This window comes from Falco punctatus (assembly GCF_963210335.1).
Source record: "Falco punctatus genome assembly, chromosome: Z".
NCBI classification, from domain to species: Eukaryota; Metazoa; Chordata; class Aves; order Falconiformes; family Falconidae; genus Falco; species Falco punctatus.
In genome coordinates this window covers 63,904,917-63,932,578 of record NC_137586.1, presented here as the reverse complement: position 1 = coordinate 63,932,578, position 27,662 = coordinate 63,904,917, and the positions used below count along the sequence as shown (strand labels likewise).

Genomic DNA, 27,662 nt, shown 5'->3' with positions numbered 1-27,662 from the left:
ACCTTTAATACAGACAATTCTGACTTATGTACAATGTGGGAAGTAACTGTAGTTCCTAGACAATGAATTTATTATTATTAAAGGAAAAGCAATTATTAAATGTATTTGTTCTTCCCTCCCTCCTCCCCTTCCCCCCCCCCCCCCCCCCCCCCCCCAAGAGAACTTCAGGGATTTCATCAAGAATACGGTTGTTATCTTCAATTCCCTATCAAAGGCTTGGTATTTTTATTTTATCTTGTCAAGTATTTGTATAACATAGAAATTTCACAGTATGAGCAGAATTCACCCTCTGCATTTCCTCATTTAGCTAAATTAAACCAAATATTTTTTTTCTAAACAGCTATCACAAAACAATAAGTTACAATTTTGCAGCTATTCAACCTAGCAAATTTTTATGCAAGTGCTGCAATGGATCACAGGGTTAGCTGTGAATTGTGATCCCTTGTGCAGTTTCTTAAATGAGGGGCAATGCCAACTCAGCTTTGCCTAGCTCATTTACTCTGCATCTCAACTTGTAAATTAATCATTGCTGGCAACATCAATTTGGCTGTAATTAATCATACAGGGAGGAGCAAAGAAATTGCACTGAACTGAGTCATATTAACAACGTTATCTGATTGCTCTCAGTGTAATTTACTAGGATCCTGATGTGTGCATACAAGGCTTCTGGCTGGTGCTTTGGCACAGAAGAAAATTCGTAAATTGCTGTGTATGATAGGTAGAATAATGGGTAGCCCAACTAGCCGTATATGTAGATTTCTAATGAGCCTTGCTTTGATGCATTACTTTTGTGCCTATAATTGTGCAGGCTCTCAGCCCTTTAGCTCTCAAACTGCCAATGAAGGAAAGGGACCTCTAGTGCCCCTCTGTCACGTAATAAATAACAATGGAGTCCATTTCCAGGCAAGCCAAGGAGAATTCCACCCAGGTGAAATGCTGCTATAGGCAAAAATAAAATGCAGAGGAAAACACTGTATTGAATTTAAAGCAAAAGTAAACTGGAGAAAATAAAAATGGAAAACAATTAGCTACACAGGCTTCCAATATTGATAAGGACTACTTTTCCCCCAGAAAGCAAACTGAAAGATTGGATGCTGATGGTCTTATGAGGTAACAGAAAATTTAGTTCTACTATTTCCAAGGAATTCCTCTCTTAATGAGATGCTTGAGATCTTGAAGCATGTGAAGATTCTTTACACATCCAGTTAATCTCAAAACAGGTTAATGATAGACATAATTTTAATTTTAAAACAATTTATCTATGACATAATTTCCATCTGAAATGTGTATCTCTATCCAGAGAGGAAACAGGAAAATGATATGGCAGAGATAATCTTAATAAAACAAAAAGCTGGAAGGTGAAGTCTAGAAGTAAAACAATGTCTGTTTTGCACACTTACATACATCTAATATGACTGTATGGACATCCAAACTGGATGTTTACAGGCACATGCAATCCAAACTTGAAACTCCAGGTCATACTTTACCAGAGGGTGTCAAAGTTTTATAGGCACATACATTACTGTACATATATCAGTTACTGCCTGGAATGAACATGTAAAGGAGGACTGTTATTTCACACAGCAATGTATATTAAAGCTCTGAATATATTAAAATTAGTTATCCTACTTTAATGATCCCAGTGTTCAAATGGTATGGTTCCCATTAAACCAGCTTTCTCGTGGCAGAGCTTCAATGTTAGTAAATGAGGAAGGTCAGAGATAAGGTAGATTGGTTTCATGTCTGAGCGCAGCCCAAGTTTTCCAGGAAATCAGATGACCTACATAAACCTCACATCTAATAGTAAATGTATTTCAACTAGGGCAATAATTATAGGAAGCCAATTAACCAGTTACAGGAGGCTGTGCAGCAGGGCACTGGAAGAAGTGATTTCTCCTCTTTTAACTGGAACAGCCGAAGGAAAACAGTTTTCTTCTATCCTGAGAGCACTGAGCTGACTGAGAAAGAGAGAATTCAGGTAATAGGGAGAATAAAAGAAATGCCTGCTGACATCCTACGATTTTAATTATTCCCCCTGCAACCTGGAGACCTGGCCTGCAGTGCTGGCCCTCCCAACACCTCTGTTCTCCCGATGAGGAGCAGGGGCGTGTGAGTGGGATGATCTCCTGCCAGCCCAGGAGCCTGTCCCCTGCAGCATGTATCTGGGCAATGTGAGGGCAGGAGGCAAGCGAACAGTGACAGAGATGCTCCACCAGCCTCCAGCAATCTATGGCTCATGGATGTCCTGAGCTAGCAGTTATATTGTTCTGTTTAAACCAGAGGTATTTAACTTACAGGTGATCCTGTGGAAGCAGAGCTGAAGCATAATTTATATGGCTTTTCTTTCTAAATCTCTGAAAAATAATTACCCATAATCGGTGCTTAATGCTAACTGAGTTCGCTGCAAGATATCTAATGAAGTTCAAGGCTAGCAAACATTTCCTGTGCTCTTTGAGAGGATTATTACCTTCACATTATGCAAAGCTGCTGCGGTTTAAACCCATAAGACTGGTAGGAGGCACTCTTAATCTCCCTGGTTGCGTTGTCAAAAAGTGAAATAGAGGTAATATTACTTGAAACTTCCTTGCACACCTGAAATTGCAGGGTTAGACAGTTTTTACCCCACTTGCAAGGCCTGGAGCGATAGATCAGCAGTCTTATTATGTATGACTTCTAAATCAGGCAGCAAAAAAAAATTAAAATGGTAGGAATAAGGAACGTCTGTGGGACACTCCAATTGTAGAACTTCTACAGGATGCAAGAATACCAAGCTGTTTCTTCAGAAAGAGGAAGATGTGGTGCTAGTTGTAGATAAATCACTGGACACCAATCTCAGCTTATATTAAACACTGGAGCCACAACTAAAAAAATGGCAGATACCCTAGCAGGCAAGCTTTTAAATCTGAAGTGATGCTGGCATTTCTACACACTATAAATAAGTGTGTACTGGTATGTCGCATTCACTGTCCATAGTTTAAAAATTATGTTTAAAAGTTAGAAAGTACTTGAAAATGTATAATTGAAGTCTGATGTCTGGAAAACAGGCCTTATCTTGAGACACTTAACTAGCTTAGCCCATTTGTTTGTCCATGAGAAGCAGGCATAGTTTGTTATTGTGTACGGACATGTAAAGGGCAGGAGCTGCAAGTTTAAAAGGAGCAGAGGGCTGCAGCTGTGACCTGTGTGAGAGGACAGATGAAAACCATTGCAGCTGGCTCTGAAACCTACTTAAGCAACAGTGGAAAAAAAATCAAAAACTTTAAAACTGCACGCCAAGGTATATCCAATCCAAGCAGCACACGGTGCCCGGCTCAGACATGTTGCAGAGATACACCGGCAGCTGGTGGTGGCTGCAGATGTGCTCCTGAGGTGGATCTTATGCCAGAAGTGGGTAGGTATGTCCCTGAAGGGCCTGCAGGCTGTGGGTGACCCTCAGTGGAGCAGGGACAACAGGGAACAGAGCCGCACACAGAGTTACACATGGAGCAGCAGGAAACTATGAAGCATCACCCAGCAGAAAGGCATGATTGGGTGCAGAACAAGGGGAAGCTGTTGGGCAGAGCACCCCAGCCTCCTATACCACCCCCACCTCATCAGGTGAACTCTGACAGGCTGAGCACAACTTCCAGAACAGATATGAAAAACTGAGGCTACAGAAAGGGAAAGACAGATGTTTATCTAAGTGTTTGTATAATTGCTCATGGTTTTCCCTCCCCCCCTCTCAACATTCAGATCAATGATCAGAAGTTTATGTTTACTTCTTATTAGGAGTCAAATAGATTTCCCCAACTCAAGTTTTGCTTGTGACAACATATTGAAAAGAAAAAGTGTTAGCTGGTTATAAATGGATCTATAACAGAAGAAGGCATAAAAAAATCCAATGGATGAAAGATGTATGCTAGTCAAATACACATTGGAAAAGGTAGAGCAGCATTGACTATAATTAATCAGGACAATAAGCAGAAGCATGCTGGTCTGCTGCTTGCAAACGCTTGAAACCAAGATCAGATAGAAAGAAATCACAGGTTTGATTCAAAGAGCTCGATGTCTCTTGTCTTTTTTACCATACATGTCCTGTATTTTATAATACAGGGCACATCTGCCTGCATCATGATAGTTGTCCCTCGCAGACTTTGAAATCCTAAAGTATAAGTTGCTATACCTGAGAGTAGAAACAGTGTACAGTAGCAATAAGCAATAGGCAGGCAGTATACAAAACGATGTCTTGACAGCAAAAGGGTAAGAAGCTGTTTCTCATTCTTCTGCTTTTCGTAACTGTGCCCATGCTGTAATTCTTTGTCTAGAAAACATTTTGCTGATACAGCCATTTGTGGAGCCAAACCACAAAAGAAAGCATTTAAGCAATATGTGTAAAAAATAAAACTAACCCCCCCCAAACCAGTGTATAGATAACTATTCCCCAAATAGTTTTTCCAAACTGTCATACCTCTCCTGAACTCAGAACAAAGAGAACTTCACGTTCTCTGATCACTTTTTATGACCATGTTGTAACAAGCCTTGCTTGTATTAACCTTTGAATAAAGCTTTTGCAAGTGTCAAAGCAGCTTAGGAACCAAAATACAATTTTCAAAAGAGTTTCAGCAAGGTGTAGTACCATCTGTAGCACTGAAATGAGCAGATGTAAGACACTGGAGTACTTTCAAGCATTTTTATAGAAAGTGTTTTCAAAAGCAATGAGGCCTTGAACTGAAAAGTTAGTACCTTTAATTTTTTGGGGGGAATTACTATGAAGTTTTGCAGCCACACAAGATAAAGTTTTGTTTGCTCCCTGTAGTAATCATGGCTTGAAATCCCACCCAAATTTCAATTTGTGTTCTGTACATTTCTTAGAAGTTTATAGAAGAAAATGAAGATTTTAATAAACTGGCTTTGGTTAGAGTGTGGTTTCACTTGAGAAGTAAGAGTATGATTTAAGTCAACTAAACACAGATGCTAGAATTAGGTGAAATCACAGCAAAACTATGTTTGCAATTGCATTAAAATTACAGGCCAACAAGTAAAAAAAATGCTGAAGTGGGTGCCTATGTATAGGACTATACCTCAAAAATATCCCAGTTATCCAGGTTTATTGCTGATGAGTCCCACACAGAAGATGTTTTTACACAACTCAGTAAGCCAGAAATTATACTTGTAACATCTGTAAATTTCCTACATGTTAAGCACATAATTAGCATATGCTTATCTGAAATTTATTATTTCTTATGGTTTTAGATGGTTAATACTCTGCCTATCTATAGAGTTTATAGTCTTGAAAAAGCAAAAACATAAAGCTATCAATTCTCACCTTTCACCAAACATCTCATAATTGAACATTGCTAATGTTATGCAGCCCTGGACACTTCAAGCCACCAGCTGTTCCACAAAAGCTGGAATGTGATGGCATCATTATGGGCATCATATGTTCTCTAGCAGGAGCTTTGTAACCACCTAAACTGATAAGGTGTATTGCTGTGCTTTAAATTCCTTTCTAGATCACCTTGAAAATTGCAACATATAAAAAAAAAAAGGTTTCCTAAGAAATAAAAATCTCAAATCAGTGCCAGTTTGATAGAACCTATAATTTCTTAAAAGTGTATGAGCTTAATATTAATACAAAAGTTCTGTTAATACAATATTAAGGTCAAAGTGCAATAAAAATATAAAAAAGGTGCTAATAGGACCCACATGTAAGAAAAGTCATAACTTTCAACCATAATTTGCTTCAACTCAAGTCAAGTTCTGTTTTCCATAGTCAGCAAGAAATTTTAAGAGAATATATGCAATGAAAAATACTGCAACTGAGCTATGTATTCTATGCTACAAATGAAAGGATAGTGAAGTTTATACGAAGAATTGCATGACAGGAAAAAATTTCTTAATGATAGAACATTAAATCTCAAGATGAATTCTGATGCTTGTGATGTTTTGGAATCTGTCAGGGAATGCAACATGTGGCAGGAACTCGATGTATGATGTATTGTTGCATTGATATAATTTGATGCATTCGTACCATTTTAGTTCTTCTCCTGGCTGTCCGTGGGGCTGGGAAAAACCTTTATACTTTTGATTCACTCACAGGGAGAGAAACATGAGGGGTGAGTTTGTTTCTTCTGATGCTTTTGAGGTTGGCTATAACAGGAGAGAATGCATGCTGTGGCTCCTACTAACACTGGAATTTCTCAGTTGCCAGTCGGACATGTTTTTCCCTCTCTTCAGGGCTGAAATAATTGCCAGGTTTGGATTAAGAATTTTTCCTTCCAGTCTTAATTTTATTGTGGGTAGTAGTTAGATGGTGTGTGACCACAGGTGTGTGCACATCAAAGGTTTCTACCGATCCTTTGGCATTTATTGCCAGACTCATTTTATGGGTATCTGTGACTACAAGATACTGAACTCAACACTGGAGATAGTATCTGTGGCATCAGCCTTGTGCTCTGACAGTTTCACATGAAATAGCATGATTTCACAAGCTGTTGCCATTTACTGTTTGATGTTTGGTAAACTGAATGCACAAACTTGTGGCCACAGCTGTAAGTATCTGGCTGCTTATGTATGTACATCCATCGTATGGAAAACACACAACTCAGTTTCTGAAGCTTCAGGGAAAATACACTGGTTTTCTTCCAGTATTTGAAAAAAAACCCCACAATAATGAATGAAGGGATTATATTATACTAAATAACTTGATGTAGTTCTCAAGCATACAAAACTAGAACAACAGAGGAAGCTGCACACAGGACATTGAGATGTTAATATTGCAATCATTTTATTTTATTTTATTTTATTTTTTAAGGAAAGTGTATGTCCTTGATTCTGTCTTGGAGAATCAGTATTATAAATATTCCCAAAAAGCAGTGATCACTAGTGTTAAAGAAGAGCTAGGATTTGTTAGATCACTATTAGGGATATGAGGCCATGGATACATGCTGCACATTTGTTCAATAACTGCAGTGTGCCAGAGTAAATCCAATGCTCCTTCACTGACAGAGGTGGGAGAGAAACAGATAGTGTGTCCCTTTTGGCAATTTTCCTTTTTGAGACAAATATTAAAATTGAGGTAGTACAACTATAAATTATAAATTCTGATCTCTAGTGAACAAATTAGGAAAGTATCATATTTGGGAGAAAAAAAAGAAAGTCCTGCACTCATAAATCATCAACTGAATGTTTTGCTTTTAAGCTAGTGAAATAGCTAAAACATGACACTAGACACATGCCCCTTACATTGCAGGAAGCTAATTGTTCTAAAAATACACCTTTTTGTAAACCCATCCAAGCGGTGGTGATGCAGTATTGCACTTCCAGTTTTAAAACAAAGGAAGTCACAGGCATACAAGTCAACTGGTTATCCCGAGGTAGAGAAAGGAGGGTTACAGCAGCTGAAAGTTACATGAGAAAGAAGCAGCTCCCTTAACTGTATCTGAGCAGGGACTGTAAGGATGAAGGCTCCTTTAAAGAGGCATGAAATGGATTTTTGCCTTTATAAGCCTAATTTGGCCTGTCCTTCTCTTACGGATTGAAAGACATTTTTATTTTGAGTTTCACCCACTTGTGAAGAAAAACTAGTCAGGCTTTCTACAAGTCTGTGTTTCTAAAGACCAGATGGTATTGATCTGAACATAAGGTAGATGGCAGAATTAAGGCAGAAAGAATATCGGGGAGGGAGAGAAGCAACACAATCCTTTATGAATTGCATAGCCTCTTCTTATTGCTTTTTTTTTTTTTTTTTCTTTTTTTTCACTCTAAAATCTGTATTTTTCAGCCTAGCTGCAAACACTGAGTAAAGTGAAATCTTCTTGTGTCTTGTATTTTTCTTTTGCATACAGCAAACTAGTGGTACTTTGTTTTTACAATGATTTAGTATAATCTTAAGAAGCAGCTATTACTCGTACTGCTAAGCCTTGTCACATATCTCTGAAATTCTCTCTCTAAATATAACATGAACATGAGAAGTACAGCAGCCAAGAGAGTCAAAGAGTTATTCAGGTTATTTGTCATTGCCAAGAGTGTTTTGAAGATAGCAGCCTTTCTCATATGCTTAATTAAACATATGTGAATATTGACACTTTTTAAAAGGAATTGTATGAACTGAGATGAGCACCTTAAATCATTTAAAGATCCTAAATAATGCATCAGATATTATTAACATACCCTACACCTCATTAAAAATAGTGCCTAGATTTGAAAGTAACTTGTTAAAATTAACAAGATTGCTCCTAGAATAAGACCTCTTTCAACAGAAAGAATTAGTCCATTGCAACTGGGTGTCTAATATTTAATCTTTGAAAATTCCTAGTATTTTATAAGCTGCTTATCATTTCAGAAGAGGTTAAGATTCTCGATGGAAAATATAAAATACATTCATAATAAGCACATGCAGTTCTAGGTGAGGTGATCCAGTCTGATTTTCTGAACACCATAGATTTTCTCTTGCTTTAACTGATAGGTGACTCCATAATGAGTCAAGTAATGACAAACTAAATTATTTACATTTTCTGGGGTCTACATAACTGTTAACGACAGACAGAGAAAAAAGGAAAAACAGAGCCATTAAAGCCACTGAATGAAGAGGCTGCATAGGCAACACCTTGGCAGGCTAGTCCAACACAGAGAATTCCTACCAAACCCTAGAAATTAGTATGTTTGAAGCATTCCTTCCCAGTTAAAAAATATGATAAGTTTAATGCTGAATACATGAACAAGTCAGAACAACTATATTTTGCTTTCTCCACTGGCCTTACTTCCTCCAGCATCTTTCCTCCAGGAAGACAGGAAAAGACAGAAAATGCTGACAGAAGCCTTCTGGCCAACTACACAGTAGGGGGGGAGGGGAATAAAAAATGTGTTCCTGACCATTTGGTTAGTTGTCTTAAAAACATGACTTTTTACTTAGTGCAGGGCAGGAAGTTCCATGATGTTATTAAGAGGAATGCAGTTAAGTCCCATGAGGGAATATTTTCAAGGCAAAGGTTCAGATGTTGAAGAATACCAAAATGTGAAGGAACCACTAACGCTGTCGAGCTTAGATATTTACAGATGATTTATAGACTTTCTCCTGGAAACAGATTAAAATTCACATCTAGATCATTCCAGATGACACTTAGCCTCCCAGCTTCCTGATAGTAACCTTTCACCTGAAAAATTCTTAGTGTTAAACCCCAGCATTTTGTAATTGCCTATTCCCAGCTGCTGGAGCTAGTTAACACTTCTGTCACCCAGATTGAGAAATTTGCCCCTTCTGCATGAGGTCTCTGTCCTAGGGTAGTTGCCTGGGTGTAAAAAATAAGTTACCTTCCTCCTTGAATAATTAAACATCCTTATGTAAGTCTAGTTATTCATGTATAGGTTACCTTCACACCCTTCTATTTAGTTGATATTCTGAAAGTTGCTTTTAGCCTTCTTGATTATAGCACTGCAGGTTATCTCCAGCTACCCTAAAGTTCTTCTGGAGTCACTGCCTTCCAGCACGTTTCTTACCCTACAGTCATACACTGGAGTTGTTATCCTCACATGCATCAGCTGTATTACAACATCTGAGCTGGACTGTAACCATTTAAATAGATGATTCAGGTTGGTTTTAGAAAAGAAAAAGTAATCTCTTTTTATTATTTATTTCTAGACCAATCTTTGTCCCATCTGAATATTGTTGCAGGAAAGACATGGTATCAGCATCCAGATTTGTTCATAAAAATACTGTTGGATCAAGAATTAGTCTCCTAGCAGAAACATTTCGTTTGATTGATATCTCTCTGTTAACAGCTATATTTTCAGAACTGACAGCAACAGAATAAAATTCCATTTAAAATTTACTTCCCTTGTCAGTTTCTCTAAGCTTTGGAAAACTGGCCCTGCTGAAGATCCAAAAATACGCAGTACTGGTTGGTGTGTGTTTTCTTGTCATAAGTAAACACTATAGGGTCATAATCAAGATATCTAAGCAGTTGCTAGTTTTAAGTTCACAAATTCACAAGCAGAATGAGAGCCAAATTGAGTTACCTTCTGTTAGTTGCAAGAATTTATGGCTAAATAAGTTAATTTTTATTTCTTTCAGAAAATAAAATTAATTTGTGTTACTGGATGCTTGCAGAATTGGACAAAATGTCACACACACAAAAATCACCGGCCACTATATTTTTTTCTTCAGGGCAATTACAGGCTGATGGTTTTAAGCCTTCCCCTTCCATCCCCTTAGCTCTTTTTTTTTTTTTTTTTTTTTTTTTTTTTTTTTTTTTTTTTTTTTTTTTTTTCTGTTTGAAAATGCGGATATTGTGACAAACAGTTATCAATCTCCTACTCAGTTCTGCCCTGTGATTCTGAATTGCTGATGATTAACAAGTGTCTGATCTCTAGTATCTTCATCCTATCACACAAATTGTAATAGGTGATTTTAATGTTTTAATTACACACCACATTTTAGCAGCTTTCAGTAATAACAGCTGTCTCACCTTTTCTTTCACACATGAATATCTCCAAGATCTCCTTTACTGCTTAGAGAGAAAACATAAAGTATTGACAATATTCTTAAAGAACACAAATGTAACCCTAGTTACAAGTGAAAATAATGCACACAACATAAACCTTTATGATTAGGCAAAAACATTTAAATAAGCCAACTGATGTTCTTATGCCAAGCCAGTATGTCTGTTTGCCGTTCAGTAAAAACAACTGTGAGATTCTGCTCTCTGCTTGAATATAATGTATGAATTCATCTTCATTTGTAAAAGGTTTGTCCATTAAAGGAACTGCAGGAAATGGCATTTAATTTAGAAAATCTAGCCTGATTGTGTTTGTTTATTTACTGTTCCTGTTTACATACAAGCATATACAAAAGCTAACCACATGCATGCACACTTAGATTTATTAAACCAAGCTAGATCATGTCTGGCAAAAAAAAATATATATTTTGCTTAGCATCGAAAATGTTGTAGAGATACATTACTGTAGGCATTTTTTCTTCATGAAAGAAATGGAAGAACTTCATGTGCTTTGTATGCACCAATGGTTGTAATGAGAGCCTGGAATCTGGGACATCTGTGTAAATGCCCTCTGTGTCCAGTGTCCTTATCTAAGAGTAATAGATGGTGACCTTTCTCCAACAGGAGACCTAAGCTTTAATAAAAAGAGACATTGACTGGTCTTTTTCTGCTGGTGTGTTTTAATTTTTTAAAATCAGCACAGGATAAGTAAAAGAAAAAAATACTGAGATTTTCTAAGGCTCCCCTGGGTAATCACAGGGTGTTAACCCCAGGGAGATGCATGTTGTACTCTGCCATGTGAGAGTTGTGCCTGTGGATAGGCAAGTGCCACCAGTGCCCCAAGCACACTGGACCCCCACCTGGGCTCCAGCTGCCTGCATCCTTTTGGTGCAGGCATGGTGCTACCTGCCTCACTGCCTGCTCCTGATCCCTGGTGGTCCCTGTACTTAACTGCTCTGCTGGATCTGCCTTCACTCTCAGCTTTAGAGTTCAGATGCCAGTAATTTTTCTCATGTACATTTACTTTGGATTCAAGAAAATAAAACATTCCCCCTTCCAGCAAAGCCTATAGCCAACCAGGGGGGCAATGGAAGACATAATTAAAATATCCCTCTTCCTCTACCGACAGCCCCTTCTGCTGTCACAGAAAAAGATAATGTATAGACAGACCTTGTGACAGAAACAAAGAATATCAGATGGTAGACTATGACTAGACATATTCTGCTCAGTAATAATGATGACTACAGTGTCTCAAGGATTGTTTTGTACTAAAGGATTGGACTACAGCAGCACATTTCAGCTTTTTTCAACATGTATAGCTTGCTGCATTATGTCAGTGACTAGCTTTTTGTAGTCACACTTCAATTCAGAAGGAATCTGCTGGACACAGGCTGAAATCCACAGTTAGAACATTTTCACAGCCCTTGCTTAAGAGATCATTTGGTTGCTGCTTTGTGTGTCAAACAGCTCAAACACCCCTAAAGAAGTCCACTGTCAAAGGTTGAGGGTGAGCTCACTTTTCTTTTTGTACTTCTGAAACATTCAGTGAAGTGACACATACTCATTCCCAATAGAGCTTCTCCTCCCTCCCCTCTCTCCTCGTGCCTCACAAATCCTTTAAAACACATAATTTCTAAGAAAAGTTGTAATACAACATTATGCGACACCTTACAGATTGTTGCCAACGTTATCAGGAGCAACACATAAAATGATGGATGCCACTGAGGAAAAGGTAATGTTTGAATACTGAACCATCAGTTCCCACTCGAGATGGGAGCTGTATCAGGAATATAACAGTAGTGCAGCAAGATCCCCAAAACAGTGGCACTCTTGCAAAGGTACTTGAAAATCTTTGCAGTATAGTAATGGTCTTTAACAACAAATCTGTGATACAGAATCCCAGAGGAACACTAACGCAACATGAACAAAACTCCCTAAGGAAAGCAAGTTGCACATTCCTTGTCATGGAATATTTTTTACTTCACCTACGAGGTAAAATTTCAAACCATGGAACTCTCAGCACAAAAACATGAACTTAAATGTTTATAGTTTTATTTGAAAAGGATTTTTACCCAAGCATTTTCAAACCATGCTATCTAGACCACATTAAACACTGATATTGTGAATTAGTTCTCAAAATAAAGTCTTGAGATTGAAAGCTCAGCTTGATTTGAGTTTCAGGAGTAAAGATGTGGAATCTAAATCCAGTAAAATTCAATGTTTCTGTGATAACAGAAAACTTACTGTTATCCAGATATTGTGGGTGCTCAAAACAAAACAACCCACATTTAAGGGTGATTATAGAAACCTTCTTTGGCTAAGAAATTGCTGTTAATTAAGCTTGAGACTAATGCGAACATCTGAAGTCTGAATCCCAGACAGAGGGTTTATAATGGAAATGCTGACAGACACTTGGCTGTATGGACAGATAGAGTTCCAATAATGCCGCAAATACAAGGGAAAAGGAAGTATGTTTTGGAAAAAAAGACTCCTCAGAAGTCGACAAATACAAAGGGGAGCAAAACATTACACCAAACTGTTGATTTGTGGTTGGCAGCCAGTCTGTAAATATACTGTATACAGTCAAAGATAATTAAAGAAAAGAATCATCAAGATAGTTTTATTGTTCTGTTTTGAACGATAAAGGGAGAAGAAAAATATGACAATGTTTTTGTAGAATGGATTTACAGCCTGTTCTAGATAACTGCAATAACTGAACTATTAAAACGAATACCCTCTTCCTAGGTATATAAACAAGACTTATCTTCTTTTTAAATATTTATTTTCTTCTTTGCAATGTAACTTCCTGTGCTGCTGCAATCATGCAATCACATGTCACTCAAGACCATATTCAGCTGCTAGCCTAGAGAACAACTTTCAGGAACAGTGCCACATTGATTAGACAGATTAGGAAAGCAATGTTATGAAGAGATCATAATCTTTCACAGATTCATCTGCTGAGCTGTGGCCAAGCACATCATACTAATCATTTACCATCTACGGCAAAAGGGAGAAACAAAACATTACAACTCTTGGTCAGCCTGGAAAGGGAGAAAACTAGTCTCTGAACAGCCATGCCAAACGCAGCTCTTAGTATAAATCCACTGTGGGCTTCACACTACTGTCATTTTGGTTAACCACAGGACTCCATGCTTACATCAGGATCATGCTCCTAATGCTGAGATCAGCAGGTATGAGAATTTTACAATGTCCATGTCCTAACAGCTGTAAACTAATCAGAATTATGCAGGTGAAGTTCGTAAACCTTCATGTCCCCTTCAGAGCGCAGGGCTCAGAACCATAAGGAAGGTGAGTGAGAGTAATCACCATGGATTTACAATGGGAAAATCATGCCTGACCAACCCAATAGCCTTCTACCACAGAACAGCTACTTTAGTGGGTGAGGGCAGCAGTGAATATTGTTTGCCTCAGCTTCAGAAAGTCTTTTGACACTGCCTCTCACCAGATTGCTTACAGTCACAGCAGTGATTGGGTGCGGTATGAATGAATAATGGCAAAAATGGAAATTACAATATCTTGATGTGTATCTTTTTTAGAGATACACTTTTTCCACATATATAATTCAATACCTGCTTTACCTCACATTGTAAGAAAGAGCTACAGAAAACAGAAGTATTTTATGTCATTGCTTTCCTGATGCCCTGGGAACCATTCATTCCACCCACATTCTCCCACATCAAGATACCATTATGGAAAGAATAAGCTTTCTGTAACACAAGACAGTATCGTTTTGAGATTCTTCAAGCAATGTATGAGATTACTACAAAACCACTTTTCTGAAATACTATAAATCACCACCTAATATATCCATTTATCTAATTCCATATTATACTAACATTAGAGAAACATTGTTATCAACAATTAAAAAATAAGTCCTTAAGCAATTCAAAACTCCCTCTAAAGACAGGCCTTTGTAAGTCACGCCCAAAAATAATAATTGAAGCCTTCTTTTCTTCAGTGATTTTCAGTTATGAGATTACTTGCTGTAGCACCAGGAGTGTAACTGTTAGAACACCCTGTATCATCCAGTCCAGCCTGGCACAGTCACTGTGTTTAAATATCAGCATCCAGAATGCAAGTATGAAACCAAATCTTGAGTACTGTTTATAAACTTTGAAGATACATCTTTGATTACTATACTGTCTACTTCATTTTGGTGGCTGTTTCACAGATTCAATAGTGGCATGTGCTTTCTTACCTGATGTGGGGTTCCCAGTGTATGCTACCAATATTCATCCTTGTTATCATGGTCCTTCTTTTGTTAGGCTGTTTGGCTAGTTACTTATGCACTTGGATTTGGATTTGTAGACACTGTTGCATAGAGACTTTCTGACTGAAGACAGTCTATCACACAGATTTTCCTGTTGTACTGTCCCCTTGCTTTTGCAGTAACATTTTCACATTTTTTATTATGTTTTAAATTTCTTCTTGGGCTGAATTTATATTTCAGATTTAATTTCATACTCATTTTATGGTCACTGAAAGAGGATTGGTGTTTATATCATCTTTCAGCGATCTTTTTTTTTTATTCACCATTAACGAACAAGTACAGTGTTACTGGTTTTCTAAAAGTAGTTGAAAGTCTGTGGTTTTGTTTGCATAGTCTTTACCTTCTTTCATTTTACTTATATGCTGTAATGTATTGCGGGTTTCATGCAAAACTACAGATGATGTGGTGTGAATTTGCTCTGTATCAAGGAATGTACTGAGTTTGCCATGAGCTCCAGATACTGGAATATCTTTATATACTCTGCTCATAGACTCTTTCAATGTCAAGCCCATAATTAAACCTTAAGTGTATTTAAATTCTGTATTCATTAAATTATACTTATATAATAGCATTAATTTTGGAGAGATCTAAATGCAAATTTTTTCATGCTCATTTCCCTTTAAAAATAGTGATAGTTTACTTTAATAGGACTATTCATGTGTATAAAGCCAAACATGTGTTTAAGTGGTTGCATGATTGGATTCTTTGTATACAAAAAAGGCAGTGAAATTACTTTTGTGTAGCTGGCCTTCCCAGTTTTTTCAGGACTGGGAGAAAAGCAACAAATGAAAATTCATTTCTTCTCCGGGGTCTAATAAAAGTTAGCACCTGTCCTTAACAGGCTAAACTGAGCAAGCCTGGGAAACAATCATTGAACACAGGGGGTCTTTCCTGCATTCCTTGGAAAGGAGTGTTATATCAATCATACAATATTTAAAATATCCAACAAATTAGAACAATACAGACAGTGAGAAGGGCTAAAAAAAAAAAAGTGGGAGGCTGTGCAAGCCTTGGTGGCTTGGGTCTGGAGATTTGTGGGTAGTTACTATTAGGTACTATTCACACTGATGCTAAAAAGCAAAATCGGCTTTCTTTCACAAAGGCAGTATATGCTGCTTTTGAAGACAGACTACAGAGTCTGACAGAAAAGTCTTTGCTTCTTAGATGTCTCCATTGTACATTCTAGTTAAAAATAATGAGAATGTTGCTGAATATTTTATGAATATTTACATGCAAAAACGACAAAAAGAAATGAGAACAGAAATAATAGAATGCAGCACTTTGTTCTGTAGTTTATGAATTAGTTATATACATTTTGTTGTAGGGTTTGCTTTTTTCTTTTTTTTTAATTATACAGTGTATTTTTGGTTTTGTTCTCAAATTCTGTTTATTTGAAAAAATAGTCAAAATCAGCTACAAATGATTGCTCAGCCTTTTGCTGTGATGATTACCTTTTGTATGACCAGAATACTTTTACGGTCAGGTCTAGCTTTTCAAGTGTGTGACTTCGAGAAATGAAATAGCCTTAGCCTTTAGTCAGTCCCCAGTGATTTGCAGAATTGGTGCTTGAGTACCATACAATTTGGCAAAAAGGTTCTGAAACCTGGGGACATCCTACCACTATGCAGCTGTGCTACAGACATGAACAATGCAATTCACAGGGCTACTTCACATAAAATGTTCCTGAACAGAATGAGCCTCCTTGTTGTCTATTAGGTAAAGCACTACATAAAGACCATTTGGGTGGATCCTGTGTCTTTTCAGAGTCCTCGGGACTTTTCAGGAACACAGCTGTTTCACAACTATTAAATTCTTCTCAGAGTCAAGCTGCCTACCTTATATCTCACCTACTTGCAACTCCTGACCTCTTTAATACTTGTGCTTTTCTTCAAGACTACCAACAAACCCACCAAATGCAGTACTCACAGTGGAGGTAGTAAGTAGACCCTGTGATCACCTCTCAACAGATGTCACTGATTTTGACTCAAACTGTGTTTGAGAAGTAGAATACATTACATTAGTCATTCACAATGAAAAATGTGCATTCAGTGGCAAAAAAGAAAATGCTCAGTGGTGAAAAACATAAATAAATAGAGCCAGTGGATATGGTCACATATTAAAGAATAGAAATACATTTTCTACCTACAGAGAATTAATTTTTCTCTGCAATGTTTCTGGTTGGTGAATAGGTTTCAAGCATCTGGGAACACAGACATGTAAAATCTGGAACACATGTTTTGCAACAACAGTAAATCCAGGAGTGCAATTAAAGTACAGCACACACCAAAAATAACTTAAAATTTGCTACAACTGACTGCATGCCCTCTTTCACTTTGAAATCAATTTGCTTTAACACGCATGCTTGAATTCATAGCTTTGCTGCTTGATAAACACTTTGAGAATACTCTCAATTGCCATAATCCCTTTAAACGTCTCAAGTTCCTTTCCCATCCTTTAAAGACTTCGTGGAAAGAGTTGTTTAGCAAAGCTAAAACTAGGATGTGGTCTTTGCTGTTTACAGATTCCTAGAACTGATATCTGGCAACAGCTATGGAAATATGTGCAGGCTTGAAACAGAGCCTCACTTTGAAGCTTATGTCATTTTCCTGCTCATGGAAACAGTCAGTGGTTTTGTGTCTGCTGTCTGTAGTTTCCTTCCTACAAGTGCTCATCTCTTTCCAGCTTAATATGTGTCTTTAACAGAGGGGTCACGCTTTACAGCAGATGTGTCCAGTGTGCCTCCGTTTCTAACAGCAAGCTGTCATTCTTACTGCTCACACAAAGTACTGTGAGGGCCTGCGAAAAATACCCTGTGTTTGCAGTTGCTCTACATACCTCAAAATACACTTTTGGTAGCAGAAACATTATTAAGAGGGAGCATTTACACCGACTGAATTTAGGCATTGAGTTTAGGATGCTAATCTCCATAAAGTCCTTACACAGCCAGAAGCAGGAGAGAGGAATTCCTCCACAGAGTAATTCAGAGTACCTCATGTGTTTGAGCCACCCTCAAAATACTTTATTTCTCTCTTTTTGTCAGCAATGCAGAAAACCAATGCAAATCAAACCATTCTGACGCAGGACGCGGAGTTCAAACCCGAGCCAGGGATGTGAAACTGCCCTTAGTGGTACACTAGTCTATACACAGAGCCGAGCAGTGCAATATAGTCAGCTTTGGATTTGGGAGATACATTTCCAGCAATTTTAACACAACATGAAGTAAGTTCAACATCAACCTGTAAAAACAAATCAGCTAGTTGATATGCCATCAAAATACACAAATTTTGTCACAAACGCTTCTGTTAGAAAGGACCTTAAAAGATTTTCTTGAGCAGCAGTAAGTAGGGCCATCTACAAGCTTTGGCAAGTATGTCAGTGGGGAGATCAAATACAAATAGCAGGAGGGACCAGTGTTATCTGGAGTAGCTACAGCCGTACCAGAGGTAGAGAGATAGCCCACATTCCACCGTAAAATGCAGAGATAGTGTGAAGTGCAGAAATACAGCTACATCTGATGAAGATTTAGTGACCTATGCCTCTATCACAGAAAGGGAGGGAAGGCAAATGTCTGGAAAATGGTAAGGGGGAGAGAGAAGTGGTTAAAACTCCTTTGGCACCTCCAAGCCCATTCACTACCAAAATGACAGAGACACAGTCTTTACACTCTCAGATTCCTACTCGTTCCTTTTAGCCTGGAAGCTATGCTGCTGCTGTTCCAAGTTCAGCTGTGTGGCTGCAAGCAACAAAGAACAATTTCCTCTGTCCGAATCCTTGTCCCAATTCTGTAACAGGGTAAGGCCTGGAAATACAGGTAAAGGAAAATTGGGAGTTTTCTGGGCATATACCTCAAAGGTGATGTGAGGATAACTGGGAACCCAGGATTCCTGATCAAAACAATGTCTAGGTTCAGCCTCTAAGACCCTACCTGCACATTCAAGAGGACAGCTGCTACGCTGGGACTTTACCTGTAACACCCAACGTATCACCCATTATGCAGTCAGATACAGAACTTTTAATCCATCTTGTTTTCTTTTCCCTTATGGAGCTCTGTTTGCAACAGTTTGTTGCATCTTCATCTTCTGACAGCTACCCAAGCCTTTTAAAATTCGTTGTTGTTTGGATCTATCCTGTCCCTCATTCCCTGTAGTCTTTGAAAAAAACAGCACAGTAAAATGTGGTTGTTTCACTTTTCTTCAACTTTATGTTTCCATTTTGCATATATATATATATATTTATATATATACAGAGAGACACACACACACACACACACATTTTTATATGTGTGTATGTATATGCACACACATTTGGTAGTAACACACATGCTACCTTAACCAGAAATTTTTACAAATTGACCTAGTTATTCTGGAAGAAGAATACGTGTGTGTAAACTATCATTTGCAACTCAAATGCCACCTGGGAATCAAGGTGTTCCAAGAAACATTAGGGTCATTATCAATTTTTATGTACTTCTGGGAAGCATTAACAAATATACCAGAACATGGGGGAGGTGACATTTGAAAGAAGAATGTGGAAGGATTTCTGTATATATACTTTCTGTAGTTTTCTAGTTTTATTTGTCAACTCCTTGAAACCATGGAGAAGATCTGGGTAAGCAGCCAAACCTCTTGATGCTTGTTCTAACTAAAATAAAATTCCAAACCTTTTGAGATTTAACCAGCACTAATTATTTCATATCTTGTTTTGTAATCTCTCGGTCCCTTATGTAAACACACTGTATCTACCATCATCCAGCCTTCCTTAAGCTGCCAGCTTTAGTCTGTACTTTTATGAAGTCTTATTTGGTCTGTTTACCGACTTTTGATTACTTCCATATTGTTCTGAATTGGCTTAATGTCCCTAAAGACTTTTCCCACTTTGTGTATCACTTTATCTTTGTTTCTTTTGTCTCTTGCTACTTGCATATAAAAACTGATGACATTTTCAATTGTATTTAAATCCTGTAGATACAATGGAGTTCTCAAAACTGATTGTTTTCGTTTTCTGATACTTAGCTTAGCTTTATAATTGTAAATTCTCTATAGGGAATCTGTTTTGAATCAGCTCCTTAAGATGAAAGTTACGTAAAGTTTCAGCATAGCATAGCAAAACCATAACATTAAGAGAACAATATGTGAGGAAAAAAAAACATTTTCTTCTCACCTAACCTGGACAGAATTGCTGTTTCTTAGGTAACACACTTCACAACAGAAAAAAAAAAAAAAAAAAAGACTAAGAGAACTGAAATTTTGTTGGTTTGTTGGTTTTTGGTTTTTTTTCCCCCTGCTGGACCTGTCTTCTTCCCATGAGTTGAGGGGCAGTGGATGGGACTTTAACAGGATACGTTTTGGAAGATTTTTGTTTTCTTTTATACATTCCGGTATTCTTTGTTGAAGTCCATCTTTGCACCATTCCTGCTAGCCAGAGCAGAAATACAACTCCCTTTCTTTAGTCTACTGTTCTGAGGTTGCCCCTTTGCTCCTTTCTACGTGTATTTTCTTTGCACTTCTTAAGTTCTGGTATTGTTCATTTTTCAAGAGTCAGGTCAGTTCTAAGGCTATATTAGTGTTACAAAAATATTTGCTTTGTGCTCCTCTGATACACAGGGAGATGAGAAAGCTGAATATTCAGGGATACATTATGATAATTTTGGACTGTAAAGGAAGAGAAGGAAACTGCTTATGAAAACAACAATAAATGAGGGAGTGATGTGGTATGCTGGTGTCACAGGGAAGTTTCAGGGTTTTGTTGTGTTCCAGTATGTATCTCTCAATGACAGCAGGCTACATGGGGAGACACCACACTGTTCAGAAAAAGCTTCCATGTAAGGAAAATGCTAGAAATAACAAGTAAAAACTCAATGTACCTGTCCCTTCCCCTCCTTCCCAAAACCAAAAGCTGACAACAGGGTTAATTTTAAACAAACAATAGCTCCCATATTTTGTATTTAGTGTTCTGAGCAGGTAATTGATCAAATATTTATTATTTAAAACCCCCACAAAATAATTCAATTTACTGAAGCACCATCTACCAAACTTCAAGTACTTTGTTCAAGAGGTTGATCTGAGTGACATACAGCTGTCCCCACTAACTAAGCCTCCTACCTATTAAGACATTGTACTTCCACTGTTTGAGTAAAGCCTTGTTCCAGCAGCACCCAGATATATGTCCCCTACCTTGACTACTAGATTCAAGCTCTGGAAAGAACAGGATTTTCTTTTCTTTATATATGATTGTCTTCAATCCTTCTCCAGGATTCAGTCCTCATCCTTTAAGTGTATCAGTCAATCAATAGCTATTCAGGAGGGTTCAGCATATGCCTCTGTCTTTGAATTGTAATCCTCTGAGCACATTGGAAAACTTTTCTGTTCTCCAGGGCATTCAGCTGCAGGATTTCTGGCAGTGTCCACTTTAGCAACCATAAACATTCTTCCTCTTCTTATTTTCTAAGTAATGTGACTTTCAGGTTTGGTCCCAATTTTGTTCGCAATAGGATTAAGTGGTGTGTGTAGCTAATTAATAGAGTTGCTCAGTTTTTTCCCCTGCTTTAAGAGGCTGGCAACAGTTTCTTCCCACACCATACAACAAATGAAACTATGGATGCTCTGCCATATGACTGTGCAGAGGTTCTTGGATTTCAGCTTTTTAAGCCAGGCTGTTAGCCACCTTTTGCCAGAAATCTTCAGGTAGTACTACCTGACCCAAATATTGTTTTCAGCTTCAGTTAGACAATGGTATGAACTAGTATTTTTATACCAAGATGACCAATGCCAAAGCTGAATTTTCAGACTGTTTTATATAAAATTAGAATAGTTTTGTAGCAATATGAGTAGTTTAAGAAAGTGTATTAAGGTAAGATTTCTGTAAATCCTATAAAACCTTTATTTCTAATCCGGTTTAGTCTGCAAGTTGCTCATTATTAAGATGAGAATGGTCTTCTACTAGGAGCAGCTTGGGTTTATGGAGAAAATATGCATTCTCTGTGCAATGTTTTTGTCAAGGGACTCAAAATAAACACTAAACAAAGATTTAAATAAATCTGTGAAATACATGTGATGCCCATAAAAATGAAATGCTGGCACTACTTAGTTAAATGTTTTTGTAGTATTCTGGAATATGGAGTCTGTAAGGAAATCCTTACCATTTGATTGCCATTCTGGAGGGTTCCTTTCCAAGCCAGGGAAGCCAATCCTAGTTCTCAGGGGCTAGATGGAAATGTTTATATCTTTCACCAGACTTTCTCTCTTCAACACCAGTGAAACACCAAAACCAGCTACCAGATTCCCAGGCACAATTGCTAGCTTTTGGTTACCAGTTGCTTCAGCATGTACTGCTCAGAAGAATATGCCTCAAACGTGCCCAGTTTTGTATGTTGCTCACTAAAATCAGCAGATTCAACAGAAACTATGAGCAAATCTGAAATCAGATGTGTTTCACTGCATTCAGAACTTTGTTATTGCAGGTGTGGACAGCTCTAACACAAAGGCTGACATTAAATTTCATTTCATATTATGGTACTTTCAAAACTGCAAAAAGAAAACTCTACATTTTAAAGAAAAGGGTTATTTTTGCCCTTTAACAGAGATAATGGAACGCTGGAAAACTAAGTGTTTTCTTTGAGTTAGCAATAATTTCCTAGTCCTGCAACATAAGTTGTGGAATATTTTTCCAGACTGGTTTCTGTGAAATCTCTACTCATTATTTTCTTGAGATTTATTAGTGTATCCTGTAAAACTCTAGAGAGAAAGTACGCTAATTTACATCTGTAAGAGAATTAACATGATGTTAAAGTGATCAATTAGTTAATCGTTAAAACACTAAACTGAAAAGACTTAAGTATGGAAGACCCTCATAGGATTTTCATGGCAACAAAAAGTCATGTATTTCAGGAACAGAATTACTATAGCTGATTTAAAGACATCGTGCCTTTGTATTTTCAACATATTGCCTTATTAATGCAACCTTAGGACTTGAAATATATGTATTCTTTTCACTGAAATGCAAAACCATGCAAGGCACAATAGGGTTTAGGATTTCAGTGCAAATGAAATGTTAGGGCATTCACAAATCTTCCAGGCTGGGCCAACACTAACTTCCCCTCCCCCCTCCCCTCCCCCCACCCCCCCACCCCCCCGCCCATCCCCAATATATAAAGTTTTCAAATAAGCTTTTACCTTCTCAAGTCATAATTCCCTAAGTGGAAGCAACATGGACATGGTAGAGATTACACCACCGCTTTTAACCTTAATCAGGGCTGCCTGTGTGTGCAGGACAACAAAAGGCCAGCACCACACTGACCTGCACTATCACTCTTACCGCTAAGCCCGATGGCTGGACAGTGTGCCACTGTGAGAGATGTCCTGGAGAAGCATTGCCCAATAGGTTGTCTGGTGAGAGTAATTTCTTATCCAAACAAGGGAGAGGCTCCTTTGCTCATCTTCTTTGGAAGAAAACTCCCACCTCTCACTGCATTTGCCCAAAGGACACATGCTGCTTTTCTTCCTTTTCACAACAGTTTGATATTTAGTGAGCAGAAAAGGAGGGGAAGAATTTACCACCCATTACCATGTCATAAAAACTTCTCACCAGTGTGCCAAATACCCCACTGCTCCTCTTCCCTCTTGTAGAGTTATTTGCCATACAGCATTGTGTTAAACTCATCTTAGTTTTGGAATAAAACATAATAAAGAAGTGTGTTTCATTAAAAAAAAAACAAACAAACAAAAAAAAAAAAAACCAAACCAAACAGTTTTGTGCCAGATTTTGGAAGCATGAAGTAGCAGAGGGGTGCCAATATTTTATAAAAAGAGGATAAGTGGGGAGCTGATTAAAGCTCCCATAAATTTTACCATCACTTTGACATGACAACATTTTTACCTTCAGGTACCAGTTTGGAAATTACAGTGCCATAACAACCTTTTCAGACCTATTACCATCTGATAGTTAAACATGGATATGAATCATGAAAAGAGAACCATTGGGAAATTTTTAAAAAGTGACTTGTTTCCCCTCTAAAACATACAGCATTCTGAAAGTTAGACTCCTTCCCTCCTCCGTTCCCCAGTTCTTCAGCAGGAAAACTAATATTAAAGCTGTCTGACCAAGGTTCTTTCAAATACACTCTGATGAAGCTACATGAATGCACAGATGATGTGTATCTAAAAGCAGAACTGACTCCTGTAATGAGTCTGCCTGCTTAAAATTTGTGAGCTATTTTCATGGAGACAAAATTACCACAAGCACATAGTAGCTAATTTCCTAAATGTAATTATGTGGTTATTTGCCACAATGGCCACAGGCACTGCATCAGTCCACATTAAAGAATAAAAGGTTAATAATTTTGAGTTTAAAAGAAGAAAAACCTGACTGGCTTGCTTTTGAGTTACAGGACTGTAAAATGCATTTAAAATCACCAATTTTATTTTTTGTAGCTTTATAACTTTTAAACAGACACATTTGTATTTATGTATTTATTTATTAAATCTTTTCCTGCTTGAGACCACATATGCTCAGTATGTGTAATTTTATAGGTCAGTTATGAACTTCTATAAAGAGGTGTGAAACAAAAATATTGACAGCTGAGTTTCCTGGCACAATTATGACATTCTTCAAAGTAAAGGTCAAAACACTGAAAATCAGGGATATTCCACAGCTCCAAAAATAAACAAAAACATCCGAACAAATGTTAGAATTTTCCTGGATGTTTTAATATTTCTTTAGCTTAGCCACTTTTAAATCAAGCCATTTCCCTTGCCAGACAAGCAAATGGCTTTTCTTGCTTGTCTTCCTTTCCACCACTTTTCAGAGATATATAGAAAGGACAAAATCAGGAAACAAACAAAAAATCCTCTGTTGAAAGGAAAGCTGGAACATGCAGATGTGTGATTTTAGGAAAGCAAAGCGCAGAGCCCATTTTACAAGTTTTATTCAGGCCTGGCAGGGAAATGGGCGTAACTGGGAGGTATGAGCTGGCTGAGAAAGAAATCAGAAGGCTACAGAACAAGAAACTACCCTCACCAGCACAAGGCCAATGGCAAAAAGTTGCAGAAATGTAAGCTAGGTTTGTGCCTCACCCTCTTAAGACTCCCAGCTTTGCCTTTTACCTTGGGGAAAAAACATATCAGCAGCACACAGCCTGGGTGAAGGCAAGGTCTGCATAAAAAAAGAAACAATAAACCTTTTTCTGCCACCACCTACCTGCTGGGACCTGGGGACTCCAACCACAAAACTTCTCCAGCTGTGGGGCAGAACATGTTTAATATGCAGGAACTCTTCCTATGGCTTAAAGCCATTCTGCTTCTTCCCTATGGAATGGAGAGAACCACTCTGAGCAGATGTGTCTTTAAGCAGCAGGACAGCAACAGAGATGTCATAAGGGTGTGTGGTAGGGAAGGCACCAGTTTGAAGGGTTAGTCAGAAACTTTCTGTGAATATTTATGACTCTGTCGAACTGTCACTTGAAATGAAATCCCAGCCCTTATGGAGTCTATGGGATGTTTGGCTTTCAAGGGTGGCAGGTCAACCGACCAAATAAACTTTAATGTGGACCATGACCAGTTCAAGAATGTTTTCCTGGAAAAACATGGGATGGGATTCATCGACCCAGGAAATTCCTCCCAGTTGCATGCTCACCGTGGCCAGAATTTCATCCCTGGCTCTTAGCCATCCTCATGTCAACATTTGTATTTTTCTAATTAAAATTGTTCAGGGCACAATCAGATGTACTATGGCTACAGCTTAACTTGATTAAGAGGTCGCTGTCCTCATCTGCTCACCCCCTCTTCTGTCTCACTCCTGCTCCCTCAGCAATGCCAGCACAACTGTATAAGCAGTGACACCTCCACCAGTTTCTGTGAAAAAAATGTGTTAGAATAAAACAAAAAGCCTAAAACGTATGCAAGTGAGTGCAGGTTATTCTCATCAGTTACAAATGCAGTAAAGCCAGAAAATCTGAACCAGCTGAGAATGTGCAAATGGAGTCACACATCTCCCAACGCCAGCAGCTGCAGCATAGCCGGTATGTTTGGCTATGCCCTTTTTCCAAGGGTTTAACCTGATTTAACTAGGAGCCAAGTTGTCAAGGGATATAGTAAATTCAGAGATACTGTGTGGTGGTTCTGGCTTTGTTTTGGAATAAGTCATTTGAGAACTGAGATTTAAAGTGGACTCAAGTAAGCCTGGACAACAGCTTGTGTGATTTTGAGCTGTGAAACAGAGCGCCTAGTGTATGCTGCTCTTCTGTCCCTCTGCCAATGCTGAGATGCGTGAGTACATAACCCACAAAGGAGAGCAAGGAGCACCCCACAGATAATTTAAGCATGAGAGAATGAAGTGATTTAGGTGGTTGTTATTATTTCAGTCACCCAGTAATATGCAAAAGACATCTCATGCAATACCAAGATCAAAGTCTGAAAGGTATTCCAGGACTTGATGATAGAAGACATGGCAGAACATTAGCAGGGCCTTGAAATCTATCTTTTGTTGCATGAGTAGCAAGCCCTAAAAAAGGATCAAGTTGGTGTCACTCTGCTTTTTTGCACTTTAACAGCAGATTTTCACGCAGAGCTTGAAGTATAGTAAAACATTTTACTAGGTAAAGGTAAATCAACAAGCAGAGCCATTAGTCTAAGCTGGAGGAAATAAAAGCAAACAAGCTTTTTTGAATCAAACAGCCAAAGCTGAAGTCAGGAAACATAGTACTTTTTTTTTTTTTTTTTTTTTTAATAATAGACCCCTGAGTGCTTAGATGTATGTTTTTTGAGCATGGTCTAGAATCTAAAGGTCACCCAAATGGAAAACAGTTTCTAAGCATTGTTCAGTCTAAAGACCAGATACGATCTACTAGTCTTCTTGTATTAGTATAGACTGTAGCTGCCTGCAAAATTGTTGAAGACAGCAATTACCAGGAAATTATCAGCACCTGGGAAATCAGAATTGTCATGGACCCCAACGTCTAAGGAGCTAGTTGTGATTTAAATACTACCTGTGCTAGTAGCCCAGACATGGCTGTAACATCTACTACAGCTTCTTCTTTGGCTTTAGTCAGAATGAATGAGTAACTGTTGCTGAGCTGTGGAAAGGATCTTATGGTTCTGCATGAAGTTACAGGAGCTGCCAAAAATTGCTGGAAAAGAAGGAAAAGATCATTGTAAAAGACCTTATAGCATAGCTTAAAAATTAATTTTCAGTAGTTGGGGAAAAATGCTTGGCTGACAGAGCTGAAAATCAAAATCTTCTGTTTAGCCGTACAGCAGATAAAATATTACCAACCATTGCACAATGGGCATCCACTTTGCCCATTGAACATCACTCTGACTTTATTAACTACACGAAACAATTTAAAATCCTAGCGACTGCAGCAGGAAGTGCTCTGGCTCCCAGACTGGCACTCAGCCTTGATGTCATCTTGAGTCTTGGGCTCTTTATGAGCACTCCCAAGAAGAATGCCAAATGGCTGTGCATTTTGGAAGGGGACTGACAACCAACTTGTTATGCACAAGCTAAGAGGGACAGCTGTTGTATGGAAATGACTTTTAGTTAACAGGCGTAGTTGACAGACTGCAACAACTGGCAAATTATTTCATAGGTCTGATTGAGAAGAGAATCTGAGGACAGTTGATGAATGACAAAAGGGAACAGCAGGTGGGTTTTCATTCAGATTAATCCTTTCATGAGGCAGATCCTTAACTGCCCCTCAGTAACTTGTTAAGGCATACATCACAAGCTGATGCCATTTGACTTCGACTTGAACTTTAATGAAAGCAGAAAAACTCCAAGAGAGCACTGTAATAGGCCTTAAGTAAATGCTGTGCATAAGGATAGTATCTCCAACTCTGAAAGACAGCATTTGTGCCTCCAAATGTTTACGAATACAATTATCTGGTGTAGCAGCAGAGTGC

General features: G+C 38.1%; 1 long non-coding RNA gene across 9 annotated transcripts in view; it reads right to left on the bottom strand.

The window, feature by feature from the left end:
- The window catches only part of LOC308056820, a 124,816-nt gene that overhangs the window by 43,296 nt on the left and 53,858 nt on the right, over nt 1-27,662 (bottom strand). For 5 of the 9 annotated variants that reach the window (XR_013924976.1, XR_013924977.1, XR_013924978.1 and 2 more), the window contains one exon: nt 24,961-27,662. This exon is cut by the window's right edge. This is a non-coding gene — a long non-coding RNA (uncharacterized lncRNA). The remainder of the gene's footprint in view (nt 1-24,960) is intronic. The other 4 variants (XR_013924981.1, XR_013924983.1, XR_013924979.1 and 1 more) reach the window with 3 other exon arrangements.